Source organism: Sturnira hondurensis, unplaced genomic scaffold (assembly GCF_014824575.4).
Source record: "Sturnira hondurensis isolate 20B ecotype Veracruz unplaced genomic scaffold, ASM1482457v3 Scaffold0022583, whole genome shotgun sequence".
Lineage (NCBI taxonomy): Eukaryota > Metazoa > Chordata > Mammalia > Chiroptera > Phyllostomidae > Sturnira > Sturnira hondurensis.
In genome coordinates this window covers 455,474-470,228 of record NW_028095214.1, presented here as the reverse complement: position 1 = coordinate 470,228, position 14,755 = coordinate 455,474, and positions in this window count along the sequence as shown.

Here is a 14,755-nt window from a genome sequence, read left to right as displayed (position 1 = left end):
CTTTCTTTTCTTTCTCTGACAGGGAGCTCTGTTTCCCATCTAGACCCAAAGTAATACTACTTTCCCTGTGAGATCTTTCAGATATTTCACACTCAGCATTCAGATCTGCTACTCTTCAGGGACACAGTCATGTGGAGTTCAAGATGGGGGAAGGCAGGAGTCTGGCTGGTCTGGCTGTTGAGTAAAACAGCAGGTGCGCTCTGTGTGTTATGATCTCTAAAACTCAGGTACCTTCCCATGGCCCTCCTTCTAGCTGGGGTTGTTTGCTCCTTCAGGGTTCAATGGGTGGGCTTTTGAGGAAAGACACTGTGAAAACAGTATTGGTACTGTGAAAACATTATTTTTTAAAATACAAATTTATTTATATTTTTAAGTAATGAGAGAAAAGTGTAACTGACATATTAAAGCAAACTCTCAGGATAGATTTAATTTTTAAAATATATGATTTACCTGAATTTTTTGTAGTATAAGACACACTCCTTTGTCCCCCAAATTTGGGAGGAAAATCCAGCAGTGACGCTGCTTCTTCCTCCTGTGACACCACTCCACTGCTGCCCCTTCCCCCAACAGCAAGCCAGGTAAGCTACATTCAGACGATAAGACCCACCCCTTTTTTCCTCCCAAATTTGGGGGGAAAGGTGTGTCTTATAGTCTGAAAAATATGGTACATTTTAAAAGGTAAGTAGATTTAAACTAACATAGCATGGCCCTGGTTCATGTTGTCACAGGTGGGCACGGGTAACCAGGTTCTTGGTGATCCAGACAAAGATTTGAACTGAACACCCAGAGTTTATAGCAGAGAACACGGGAGCAGGCCGACTCCAAGCAGATTGACCTCATGGGCTGGAGGGACTCTATTCTCATAGGGTGGATCCTTCCTGGATAGTTTTGGCAGGCTTTTACTGTGACAAGTAGTTGTAAAGCTACTGCACATGTGGTCTCCCATGGTTTTCCCAGATTGACCCCCAGGGAAGGGGGCCCACAATATTACCTAGTTGACCCCCTTCTCCTGGGGTCTCCCGTACTAGGTTCACCTTTCCCTTCACCAGAGAATTATAGCTCTCCATGTTACAGACTGGTAAAAAGGAAAGGAATTATTTATTCAAGTTATTCAGACTTAAGAGTAATGACAATGTCTTCATCAAAATCCCAAAGCCCCTAAAACACCCACACACAGTCCTTCTTTCCCCCTTTGTCCAGTCCAAGGTACCATATCTCAGGAAAAGAAATAGAAAGCCGCGTGGTGGTTCTCCGCTAAAGCTGCATGATGATTCTTTTCATGGCTGAAGGGTGTGGCAGTTCCCTTACTTTGGCCAAAACCACGTGGTTCTCTTTGCTAAACCTACATGGTGATTCTCTGTCACATGGGTGCAAGAGTCCCCATTCTGGCCAAAAACGTGTGGTTCTTTCTTCAATGGCTGCTGCGTCTGCCTTTAAATCACCAGGCCAACCTTCCTGTGCAGTCCCATTTCTGCCTCCTCCCACAATTAGCTACACCCACCAGGACTCCCACATCCTCCTAGCTTTACCGGGCTGCCATAGTGAGTCTGGGCAGGCATGGCCCCATGGTGTGGAGCCAATCGTCTCCAACCTCTCATGCAAGCGCTGTAACAGGGGCTGGGGAATTGCCTCCCAGTTACATCCTGGGTGGAAGTCACTTCCTTCTCCCTGGCTCAAAGCATGGCCACAGCCATATAACATATCTATGAACCCAGTTAAAGGTTATAGATACGTTAAATGACCATTCTGGAGGTTATCTTCAAAACTGTTGCTTTTCAAAACAACTCAATGGCCCTGCTCCAGGTATCCCATCCCCCCAGCTCAGACTTCTGGGGGTGAGGACATCTCATGTTTTTTAATGTTTCCTGGACACCCTGAGTTCTGGACCCCATTGCAAATTCTTTTGGGGGCCCCTGGCTGCACCCTTCTACAGTGTTACTCAGTGGATTGAGCGCTGGACTGCGAAGCAAAGGGTCTCTGGGCTTGATTCCCAGTCAGGGCACATGCCTTGGTTGCAGGCTAGGTTTCTAGTGGGGGGGATATGTGAGGCAATCACACATTGATGTTTCTCTCCCTCTCTTTCTCCCTCTCTTCCCTTCTCTCTAAAAATAAATATATAAAATATTTTAAAAATAAACTAACATAGCATGGAATAGTATAAGTAAATGAAGATATATCAAAAATCTGTGATACAGAAGATCTGAAGCTTGAAAACGCTGCCTAAATAAAGAATATTTTTTGCTTTATTTGATGTTGGGTTGGCCCAAAATTTCCTTTGTTTTTTTTCCCCTATGATGGCTGTAGTAGTGCTTAGCTGTCTTTAACTTCATTCAAAATAATTTATTTAGATTGTAGTGTGACAGCTATCATATCAGCATGCATTTAAAAAAATCAAAATTGGTGAATTTTTGTGTACCCATTTTAATATTGAAGATGGGAGAAAATATGCAACATTTTTGGAATATTATGCCTTATTATTTCAATAAAGGTAAAAGCCCAACTGAAAAAAAAAAGATTTGTGCACAGTTTGGAGAAGGTGCTGTGACTGATTGGACATGTCAAAAGTGATTTACAAAGTTTCATGCTGGAGATTCTGCTAACTCTGGGATTCCAAATTTACATCAGCAGCAAGTTCCATGAGCCCCAGGCCATCACAGAGGGAATGACCCAGGGAGGCTGAGCCAGGGAATCTGCATGCAGGGCCCTGTACTGGGTCCTGGCTGGCTTGGGAGCATGGCTCACCCTAGGTGAACATATCAAGCAAGCCATATCTTTTGTCTAAGGTGGCTGTGCCCAAAGGCTCTCCCCTAAACTGACATTCTTGAAGTAGAGGTGGTATTTTTCTGGGACATCCTTCAGAAGCATGGATTACCAGGGCTAATGTTCTAGGCCAAATCAGACCCAAGGGCCCTGAGGTTTCAAGGTTGTGAATCCAGCCTCCACACCAGCTTTCACACACTGACTGCATTCTGCCTGCACCCCATCACATTAACAGTGGAGTCAAGTCCAGATTTGCTCTGCTGTTCCTAACCTTACGCTTCTCTCCTGCTACCCCTACCTCTGGACAGACTGGCCTCAGCAGGAGGTACTGCTACCCCTCTTGTCTTAAAAAGTTTATAAGACAAAATTTAAAACTTATAAAAATTTGCCTCAGTACTTCAGACATCTAGCTGTGCCACCAAGAGGTGCTATGCTTCCTTTATCAATCTGCAATCTAATCTTCCATCCATCCATTCACTCATCCATTCATACATTCATCCATTTATCCATTCTTCTATTCAACCCTGCATTAATTCATACAATCATCTACCTATCTATCCATCTATCCACCTATTCATCCATCCATCCATCCACCCATCCACCTACCAATCCACTTGGCTTTCCCCTCTAACCACTTCACATCAATCATCTCTATGTGCTCTATCTCTGAGACTTATTTACACCAGGAACAAAGAGATGTGCATCCTACTTTCTAGATCACATGGGAAGAATAATCAAGTATCAGGGGCAAAAATTTACAGGTCACATAGCACGTTTATATTTCAAAACAGACTGAAACCTTTGCCCTTCTCCTCGCTGAAGGTATGACCTCTCTGAAGGACATGGAGAGCTTCCTGAGGAATACCCACCCAGACAAGAGCTGAAGAGAACAACATTTGAGCACTCTTCACTCTCTATTGCCTGACCATTGTTTTCTTTCATATATAGCAAAAAAGAAAAAATAGTAAAGAAACAAGACTTTATTTCTCTGCTTACCCTCTGCATTTAACGAACAGTTGTTAACATGACTGAAACCATATGATGATTTTGCCAAATGGACGAATCTCCATACAAGGGCAGTAAAACAAATATTCAAGATTGAAGGAGGCAGTCATAAAAGTCATTACCTGGTTGTAAACAGAAGCAACAAAGGCATGTGGTAGTGATGTATTACCCCTATCTCAGCAGCTTTCAATAAAGTTTTGAGATTCTAGGAGGGAACCTGACTCAAGTCAATATTTACTCCTGTAGCTTCTTCAGCAGGTCAGTGTGTGTAATTCTACCAGTTCACTACAGTTGAGATTTTGAGTAGGAAGCCCAAACTCCAAATGCTCATAACTCAGGAGGAGTCAGGCACCCCTGCTCAGAGCATGCCAAGAAAAGCACATTGCACTGTCATGACCAGAAGAAGTGAGGTTATTTGCATACTCAGGCCATCATCAAACCAGGTTAGATGGCCTCATTTTGCACCTGAGCCAACAGCATCACTGGTTGGTGCAGTTATTGACTGTGTTTTGTCCCAGAGTTCTCAAAAATCCCATATTTTTTATATACCACCATGCAGAGATGGTAGTCTTAACTACACGGCCATCTCAGGCAATTTTGTGAGACTAGCCCTTTAGAACTGGCAAAGATCTTGAAGTCTGAAGGGAAATAAAAGCTTAAACTTATGAAGACTGGTGTCCTTCCTCAGAGACCAAGAACCAAGCTGTGTCTGAGACAGCCACAGTGAGCCTGAAGGCCTTGCATGCAGGAACAACTAAAATAGGGCCAAATATCAGACGGTTTCTGGTGATTACATAGCAGGACACACAACCAGCTGATCTGACTCCCCAGCAGCATTGGAGGGTAAGGGTGCTCACACCACTCTTCAGATGCAGAAGCCCAGACTCAGAGAGTAAAGGTTTAACAGAACCACTGGGTTCTAAGGATCTGGGTTCTATAGCCCACTGCTAATAAGAAATGTGACTCCCAGTGCTACAGTCTTATGAAAAGGAAAGGAACTATTTACTCAAAAGTTATACAGGTTTAGAATAATAGTGAAATTCTGCTGTTAAACTCCATACCCTTTAGAAACAAACAAAAAAAAACCTACCCACAAACACAGTTTTACCTCCCCTTGCCAACCCAGGCCAGTCAGAGGTACTATCTCTCAGGAAAAGAAATAGAAGTCTATAATTTAGCTGGGCAGATTCCCAACTGTATTCTGGCTTCTTCCAGTCATCTTTGCTTGGCTAGGCTCTTGCTTTTAATCCAAAATTGCATGGCCCCTTCTTATGGTGGGCCAGTGGGTGTCCTTCTGCATTCTTCCAAATTGCCAAGATCCCCTTCTCTGTTCCCAAACTGCACGGTTAAGAGAGCAATGGCTACCTCACACTTGGGTTTTAAATCCCAGGGCAGATCTTTCTTTTTAACACAATTTCCGACTCCTCCCACAAAGGGTTAAACCTGCCCTTCCCCATATCTCCTGCTCTTCTCAGCTGCTATTGTTAGTTCAGGCAGGCAGGCATGGCCCCATGACTAGGAGCTGACTTCAAGCTGAGGGGACAGCCTCCTGGCTGCATCACAGGTTAGAGTCATACCCATCTCCCTGGCTCCAAAGTAGGCACAGCTATTTAACATTACTAAAACTCTGGCCAAGTACTTTAGATATGCAAAGTAACTCTCAATGGACCTGCTCCCCTCCCCTTCCTCCAGCCAGGTTAGTGTGGGAACTTCCCAGCTTTTGGGGACTCTGATATATTCCCTGTTACAAGGGACTTCTCAACATGATGTTAGCTGAAAGTGCAGACTAGATTCTGACTGGACTAATAATAGGGTCTGTGTATATATATATATATATATATATATATGTAACATTATATATATATGTTATATATAATGTTATATATATATATAACGTTATATATATATAATGTTATACATATTATATATTACAGGGTGGGGATAAAGTGAGTTTATAGTTGTTTCTATGGAAAATAAAACAATAAATAATAAAGTAATGCAAAAATAAATTCTGTGTTTTGTGTAATGACAAATGAAAACCTATTTTTGCCCCAGCTTGTATAAATTTATTAAATATATTAAATGTATATTTGATTTTCTCTTCTCGTTAAATTTATTGAGGTGACATTGGTGAATAACATTATATAGGCTTTAAGAGTACAACTCAATGATACATCATCTGTATATTGCATTGTGTTCACCACGCAAAGACAAATCTTCTGTCACATATATCTGACCCCTTTGAAACTTTACTACTCCCACCCCCCTTTTCTTCCACCATACTGTTGTCTATTACTTCATGGGTTGTTTCTTCATCTTGTTTGTTTACTTTTTGCTTTCAGCTTTATATCCCACATATAACTAAAATCATATGATTCTTGACTTTTTCTTTTTGGCTTATTTTACTTAGCATGATATTCTCCAGATCCATTCATGTCGTTACCAATAGCAGTGTTTCATCTTTTCTTTTTTTTAAATTTTATTTTTATTTAATTCTTGTTCAAGTACAGTTTTCTGTCTTATATTCCCAGCCCTGCCCCCCCACTCCGTGCTCCCCACCTCCCTCCCATTTACTGCCCCCACCTTAGTTATTGTCCATGTGTCCTTTATACTTGTTCATGTGAGTCCATCCCCTTTTCCCCTATGATTGTCTCCCCTCTCCCCTCTGGATCCTGTCAGCCTATTCTGCATTTCAGTGTTATTGGTCATATTTTGCTTGCTTATTTGTTTCATTGTTTAGATTACTCTTAAAGGTGAGATCGTATGGTATCTGTCTTTCAACACCTGGCTTATTTCACTCAGCATGAAGTATTCCAGTTCCATCCATGACGTTGCAAAGGGTAGGAGCTCCTTCCTCCTCTCTGCAGCATAGAATTCCATTTTGTAAATGTACCATAGTGTTCTGATCCAGTCATTTAACAATGGGCACCTACATTGCTTCCAGCTCTTGGCTATTGCAAATTGTGCTGCTATGAATATTGGGGTGCATAGGTTCTTTTGGACTGGTGTTTAAGGGTTCTTAGGATATACTCCTAGCAGTGGAATTGCTGGGTCAAAAGGCACGTTCATTTTTAGTTTTCTTAGAAAATTCCATACTGCTTTCCATAGTGGTTGTACCAGTCTGCAATCCCACCAGCAGTGAACTAGGGTCCCCTTTACCCCACAACCTCTCCAGCACATGTTCTTTGTTTCTTTGTTTATGATAGCCATTCTGACCTGTGTAAAGTGGTATCTCGTTGTGGTATTAATTTGCATATCTCTGATAGCTAGCGATATAGAGTATCTTTTCATGTATCTCTGGATCCTCTGTATGTCCTCCTTGGAAAAATATCTGTTCAAGTCCTTTGCCCACTTTTTAATTGGGTTGCTCATCTTCTTTCAGTGGAGTCAAGTGAGTTATTTGTATATTTTGGAGCTTAAACCTTTGTCTGAGTTATCACTAGCAAATATGTTTTCCCAAGCTGTTGCTTCTCTTTTCATCTTGATACTGTTTTCCTTAGCCATGCAGAAGCTTTTAATTTTGATGAGATTCCATTTGTTTATTCTTTCCTTTATGTCCCTTGCTCTAGAGGATGTATCAGTAAAAATATTGCTGTGTGGAATATCTGAGATTTTCCTGTCAATGGTCTCCTCTAGGACTTTAATGGTTTCATGGCTTATATTTAAGTCTTTTATGCACCTTGAATTGATTTTGGTGTATGCTGTAAGTTGGTGCTCTAGTTGCATTTTTTGCCTGTAGCTGTCCAGTTCTCCCAACACCATATGTTGAAGAAGCTGTCTTTACTCCATTTTATGTTATTACCCCATTTGTCGAATATTAATTGACTGTAGAGATTTGGGTTTATTTCTGGACTCTCTGCTCTATTCCATTGGTCTATGTGCCTGTTTTTATGCCAGTACCAGGCTGTCTTGATTACAGTGGCCTTGTAATACAGTTTGATATCAGATATTGTGATCCCTCCTACTTTGTTCTTTCTCAAAATTGCAGCTGCTATTCGGGATCTTTTATGGTTCCATATAAATTTTTGAAGTGTTTGTTCCATGTCTATGAAATATGCCATTGGTACTTTAATAGGTATTGCATTGAATCTGTAAATTGCTTTGGATAGTATGGACACTTTGATGATGTTAATTCTTCAATCCAAAAACACGATATATGTTTCAATTTGTTTGTCTCTTCCTTGATTTTTTTCTTCACTGTTGTATAGTTTTCTGCATACAAGTCTTTTACCTCCTTGGTTAGGTTTATTTCCAGATATTTTATTTTTGTTTTTGCTATATCGAATGGGATTTTTTCTTCATTTCTGTTTCTGATGTTTCATTGTTGGTATACAAAAATGCCTTTGATTTCTGGATATTGACTTTGTAACCCTCTGTTTTGCCAAATTCATTTATTAGTTCCAACAGTTTTTTGGTAGAGGCTATAGGATTTTCCCTGTATACTATCATGTCATCTGCAAACAATGAGAGTTTTGTTTCCTCCTTTCCAATTTGGATGCCTTTTATTTTATTTTCTTGTCTGATCGCTGTGGCCAGAACTTCTAATACTATATTGAATAGAAATGGTGAAATTGGGCAACCTTGTCTTGTTCCTTATGTTAATGGGAAAGATTTTAGTTTTTGCCCATTGAGTATGATGTTGGCTGTAGGTCTTTCATATATGTGATTTATTATATTGAGGAATGTTCCCTCTATTCCCATTTTTCTGAGTACCTTTATCATGAATGGGTGTTGTACCTTATCAAAACTTTTTCTGTGTCTATTGATATGATCATGCAGTTTTTGTCTTTGCTTTTGTTTATGTGATGTATTACATTTACTGATTTGCGGATATTGAACCATCCTTGCATCTCTGGGATAAATCCCACTTGGTCATGGTGTATGATATTTTTGATGTATTGTTGGATGCGATTTGTCAATATTTTATTGAGGAATTTAGCGTCTATGTTCATCACCGATATTGAGCAGCAGTTTTTTCTTTGTTATGTCTCTATGTGGCTTTGGAATTAGGATGATGCTGGCTTCATAAAAAGAGTTGGGGAGTTTTCCCACCTTTTGAATTTTTTGAAATAGTCTGTGAAGAATAGGTGTTAGCTCTTTCTTAAAAGCTTTGTAGAATTCTACTGTGAAACAGGGTCCAGGGCTTTTCTTTAGGGCTTTTTTTTTATTACTTCTTCAATTGCATCAGCTGTTATTGGCCTGTTCAGGTTTTCTGCTTCTTTTTTATTGAGTTTTGGAACATTATATTTTTCTAGACATTTTTCCATTTCACCTAGATTTTCAAATTTCTTGGCATACAGTTCTGGATAATAATTTCTTATTATCCCTTCTATTTCTGTGGTATCAGTTGTAATTTCTTCTCTTTAATTTCTTATTTTGTTTATTTGGGCCCTCTCTCTTCTTTTCTTGATGAGCCTACTTAAAGGTTTGTCTATTTTGTTTATCTTTTCAAAATACCAACTTCTAGATTCGTTGATTCTTAGAATTGTGCTTTTAATCTCCGTGTCATTTAATTCTGCTCTAATCTTGGTTTTTTCCTTCCTTCTACTTGCTCTGGGCTGTCTTTGTTGTTGTTCCTCAAGTTCTTGCAGGCATTGGGTTAGGTCGTTTGTTTGAAATGTTTCTATCTTCTTTAGGTAAGCCTGTATTGCTATAAACTTCCCTCTCAGGACTGCCTTCACTGTGCCCCATAAGTTTAGGTTTATTGTGAGTTTATTTTCATTAGTTTCCAGAAACTTTCTGATTTCTTCCCTAAATTCAATCTTCACCCATTAGTTGTTTAATAGCATACCATTCAGTGTGCATGCTTTTGGGTGGTTTGGGTTTTTCTCTGGGGGTCATTTCCAATTTCAGTCCCTTGTGATCAGAGAAAATGCTTGGTATGATTTCTATTTTCCTGAATTTGTTGAGACTCGTTTTGTGTTCCATCATGTGGTCTATCTTTGAAAATGTTCCGGGTGCATTTGAAAAGAATGTGTAATTAGCTCCTTTGAAATGGAGGGCTCTCTCTCTATATATATCAATTAGGTTTATTTAATCTAGAGTGTTGTTTAATGCTGCAGTATCTTTGTTGATATTTTGTTTGGAAGATCTGTCCATTTTTGACAGTGGGGTGTTAAAATCCATTACTATAATTTTGTTGCTGTCAATATCTTTCTTGAGGTACTCTAGGATTTTCTTTATATATTTGGGTGCTCCTCTCTTGGGTGCATATATGTTTATGATGTTAATGTGTTCTTGGTGGATTCTTCCCTTGAGTATTATTAAGTGACCTTCTGGGTCTGTCTTTATGGACCTTTTTTGAAGTCTATTTTGTCTGATATGAGAATTGCTACCCCAGCTTTTTTTTCTTGTCCATTTGCTTGGAAAATTTGTTTTCATCCTTATACTTTTAGTCTGTGGTGGTCTTTTGACCTGAGGTGGGTCTCCTGTAGGCAGCATATGTGTGGGCCATGCTTTCTTATCTCTTCAGCTATTCTATGTCTTTTAATTGGTGCATTTAATCCATTTACATTTAAGGTTATTATTGATAGGTACTTATGCATTGCCATTTATGTACCTGTGCTACTCTCCGTCTCTCTCTTTCCCTTCCTTTCCTTAAAGCAGCCCTTTTAGTAATTCTTGTAGAGCCGTTTTGGTGGAGGCCTATTCTTTTAGACTTCTTTTGTCTTGGAAGCTCTTTATTTGGCCTTCTATCTTGATTGAGAGCCTTACTGTGTAAAGTAGCCTTGGTTGTAGGCCTTTGTTTCTCATTACTTGGAATATTTCTTGCCATTCTCTTCTTGCTTGGAATGTTTCCATTGAGAAGTCAGTAGCCAAACTTATTGGGACCCCCTTGTAAGTTACTTCCTTTTTCTCCCCTGCTGCCTTTAGGATTCTCTCTTTGTCTTGGAGGTTTGCCATTTTAATGATGACGTATCTTGCAGTGGGCCTCTTTGGGTTCCACCTGCTTGGGACTCTCTGTGATTCCTGGATTTGTGTGACTTTATCTCTCCTCAACTTAGGAAAATTTTCCATTATTACTCTTTCAAGTAGGGTTTCTATCCCTTGTTCTTCTTCTTCTCCTTCTGGTATTCCTATTTTTGAATATTATTATGTTTCAGATTGTCTTGTGTTTCTCTTAAACTCTCCTCATTTTTTCTGATTCTCTTTTCCATTATTTGGTCCATCTGGGAAATTCTTTCTACCCTGTCTTCGATCTTGCTTATGTGGTCTTCTGCCTCATAGATCCTACTCTTCATATCTTCTACTGTGTTCTTCAGTTCCGAAATTGTATTCTTCATTTCCTTTTGACCTTTGTTCATGGTTTCTATTTCCTTTTTCATGTTGGTATTGTTTGCAGAGAGTTCATTGTAGCTCCCCTGTAGTTACTGGTAGCTCGTTGTAAGCTCTTTGAATTTCCTGATAACTGGTGCTTTGAATTCAATATCTGATAGTTGACTTGCCTCTGGTTCATCTAACATTCTTTCCGAGCCTTCCTCCTTTTCTTTCACTTGGAGATTGTTTCTTTCTCTTCCCATTGTGCGTTGCTCTTCTCGTTGGCCTCAGCTTCTTAAATTAATCTTTTCTGGTTCCCTGGGTTTATGGTGTGAACTTCTGTGGTAGAATACCTGTGAAATTCAGTGGTGCAGTGTCCTGCAGGTATCTTGGTACTCTCCACTTCCACCTACTCATCTTGTTGGATTCCATCTTTTCAAATGTTTTCTTCTGGTCTCACTAGCTGCAGCAGCCTGAGGGGCTATTTGTGTTGCCTTTCTTGTGTCTCAGTGAACTCGACTGGTCTCACCAGTGCCTTCCCCAGATCCATTCTGGCGCTGCTCTCCAGCGCCCCACTGAGAGAAGATTTTTTCCCTAGGCTTCCCAGGCGTGGCCTGACATGAGAGCTAATGCTCCCAGCCTGGCTTTCCTGGTCTCACAGGCTTGGGCATGGACCTTTCTCAGTGCAGTGGCTGAACACACAGGGCAACTCACAATTCTTCCAAGCCAGCAACCACAGCCTGTCTCCCAGGTTTCTTAGTGTGCACCCATGTGGGTAGAGAGGAAGCTGATGCCTGGCTCTCTTCCAGTCGCCTTTCTAGCAGCCCGAGGCTCCCCAAGACTGTGGGAGAGCTGGCTCAGACCCTGCACCACAGGGAGCGCTCGGGCGACTCTCAGTTCCCCAAGCGGACAGTCACAACCTGACTCCTGGTGCTTCTCAGTCTGCACTGGCTGGGTAGGGTGGGAGCTGGGAACTAGCTCTCTTCCAGGGGCCCTGCCAGCAGCCCAAGGCTCCCCGAGACTGTTCAAGAACCAGCTAAGGCCCCATGCCACAGGGATCGCATGGGCGACTCTCAATTCTCCCAAGTCAGCAACCACAGCCTGACTCCACATGTTATCAGAGCTCTCTGGTTTGCTTCCCAATGCCCACTCCTCTCTCTCCCACTGCAGGCAAAGCAATCACTCCTGGTATTTTCCAATCTGTGCCCTGCCAGATAGGGAGGGTGCCAGTAACTAGTTCTCTCCCAGGGTTGTTGTTACCTGCCCTTGGTTCTCAGAGACCTGGGTGGCCCAACCAGGGCTGTGGCGTGGCCTGGCGGAGGGCCTGCTGCTGCCTCTGCACTGCTCCCTCGTACTTTGTTGATCTGCAGTCGCCTCCTCTCCTCAACCTCTGGTCATTCAGTGTATGCTACACTCTCTGGAGTCCTGCCTTCCTATATGCTGGGTCCCTGTTGGGCATCTGCTGCGCTCCTCCACAGATCAGCCTGGTCTTTCTCAGGCGCATGGAGGGAAGAGAGATCCTTTGTCCTATTCCTCTGCCATCTTCTGTATCAAGCAGTATTTCATCTTTTCTTATGGCTGAATAGTATTTCATTGTGGAGTTTCCTCAAAAAATTAAAAATAAAGTTACCATATGACCCAGCAACCCCTGTTCTGGGTATCTACCTAAAACATTTGAAAACATTTATTCACAAAGATGTATGTATGCACCCCTATGTTTATTGCAGTCTCATTCAGGGTGGCCAAGACATGGAGAGAACTAAAGTGTCCTTCAACAGATGATTGGATAAAGAAGATGTGGTATATATTATAATGTATTTTTAAAATGTTGGACTCTTCTCAATTTACAGCTCTCATTGGGTCACCAGACAGCAGTCATGTACATTTCTCTCTCTTACTGAACAGAAGTGAGGCAGACTTCTCATTCTCATTTTGCCCATGATAAATCTAAGACGCAAAGACCCAGGAGGTTGCTAAGGTGGAGATGTGGGCCTGAGGGTTGTCATGATCTCAGCTGCATGATCTCTAAAGGCTGATACAGAAGTTGAGAGGGCTGTGAGTGCCATTGAGAAGCAGCAGCTCATTCAGGGTTGGATTTGACCTTAGCAAGACATTGGAAAAACGATTCACTCCCAACTGTACATGCTTAGCTCCTATAGGTTCTCTGTGGTTCAGAAGTTACCTTAATCTCAATATGGACTTTTCAGGCAGTGTGGATATCTCCACACTGGCCTCAGGAGTCAAACCTGATGTCAAGGAAACAGATTTTGAGCCCCCACTGCTTACCCCCTACTTACCTCCTTCCAGCTTTCAGCTTGATCCCTTAACAGGTTCTTAAATGGGAGCTTGTTTTCTGCCAGCTACAACCTCTGGAATTTAGGCAATCATGGTTTCTGAGAGAACCAGCATGTCGGTAGGCCTAGGATCCATGGGAGATGGAAGTAAAGATAAATTGGTCTATTTAACAAGGGTCAGCTCTCCATTGGCCTTGGGGAAGGGGAAGGGGAAGGTAGAAAGGGACAAAAGGAAGGGCAGGGCTTGAGAGGAGGTCCAAGGAAGAAATATTTTTCCAGGAAATGCATCTTGGTTGAAGGGAGTGAGTGTCAGTTCACTTTAATGGAGCAAACTTCTGGTCCCAGCATCCCAGCGAGAGCAATGGAAACAGGGACAGGATGTAGAAGACTGCCACCTGCTCCTCCCTCCATCCCTAAATAAATGCAGTCATCTCCCTCCCAGGCCACAGAAGTAAGACCTTTCTCTTCCTTTCTGCTACTCAGCCAGATCAGGTGTGTGCCTCTTCTTGTCTTAGAATATACCTGGAGCCAGGATGTAGCCCCAGGCTGTGAATAGCCAGATTGATTCTGGAAATGACAGGGGAACAAGAGAAAAAGAAGAGAGAAAGGAAAAGAGAAAGAAAAGAAAAAAAAAAGAAAAGAAAAAAGGAAAGGAAAGGAAAGGAAAGGAAAGGAAAGGAAAGGAAAGGAAAGGAAAGGAAAGGAAAGGAAAGGAAAGGAAAGGAGAGGAGAAAGATCACTCTTTATTCAGGCAGAAATGCTCTGTGTGTTCAAAGTGCAAAATTTGACCTCTATCCCCCCAGGTTACCAGATGGCAGATGTGTTTAGTTTTCAGAAAAGAAAAAGGAAGAGTCTGCACTGGACAGAAAGCCATCTGTTAGGTCTCACAGTGGCCTGCTCCCCACTTCAGCCTCAGAAAGAAATGGTCCATGCCCAGAGAGTAGTTGTCCATGGCCAGAGAGGAAATAGCACCCAATGGGCTCCAGAAAAGAGTCTTATGCTTCCTAGTCTGGCCCACTCTATCTCTTCAACAGGCTTGGGACTGCAGTGTCCACTGCATTACCCAGGGAACTACTTAGCTGATGCGAAGTTCAGTTCAGATAAATGCCAAGGAGGAAAGGAACATACTTTGCAGCCAGCCACAATCTGCATCCAAACTCAGCCCCTTGGACAGAACCCTTTTGGCTTACATGGCTGCAGATTCAGGGTGCTTTGGAACCCAGCATGGGTGTAAGCCCTGTACTTTTTGCTCTGGTTTGTTGGCTCAATGAATGTGGGTTAATGGTGAGAAAAGCTAGGCAGCAGACATTGAAGGCTTTATGCTCCTTCCCAGTAACTCTCTTCCTTCCCAGCAGTCACACCTGAGCTCTAATACCATCTCTACTGGCTCCCAGTGCCATCCTGAGTGTCTCTCTCACCCCCACTCTGCCCTACAGTGG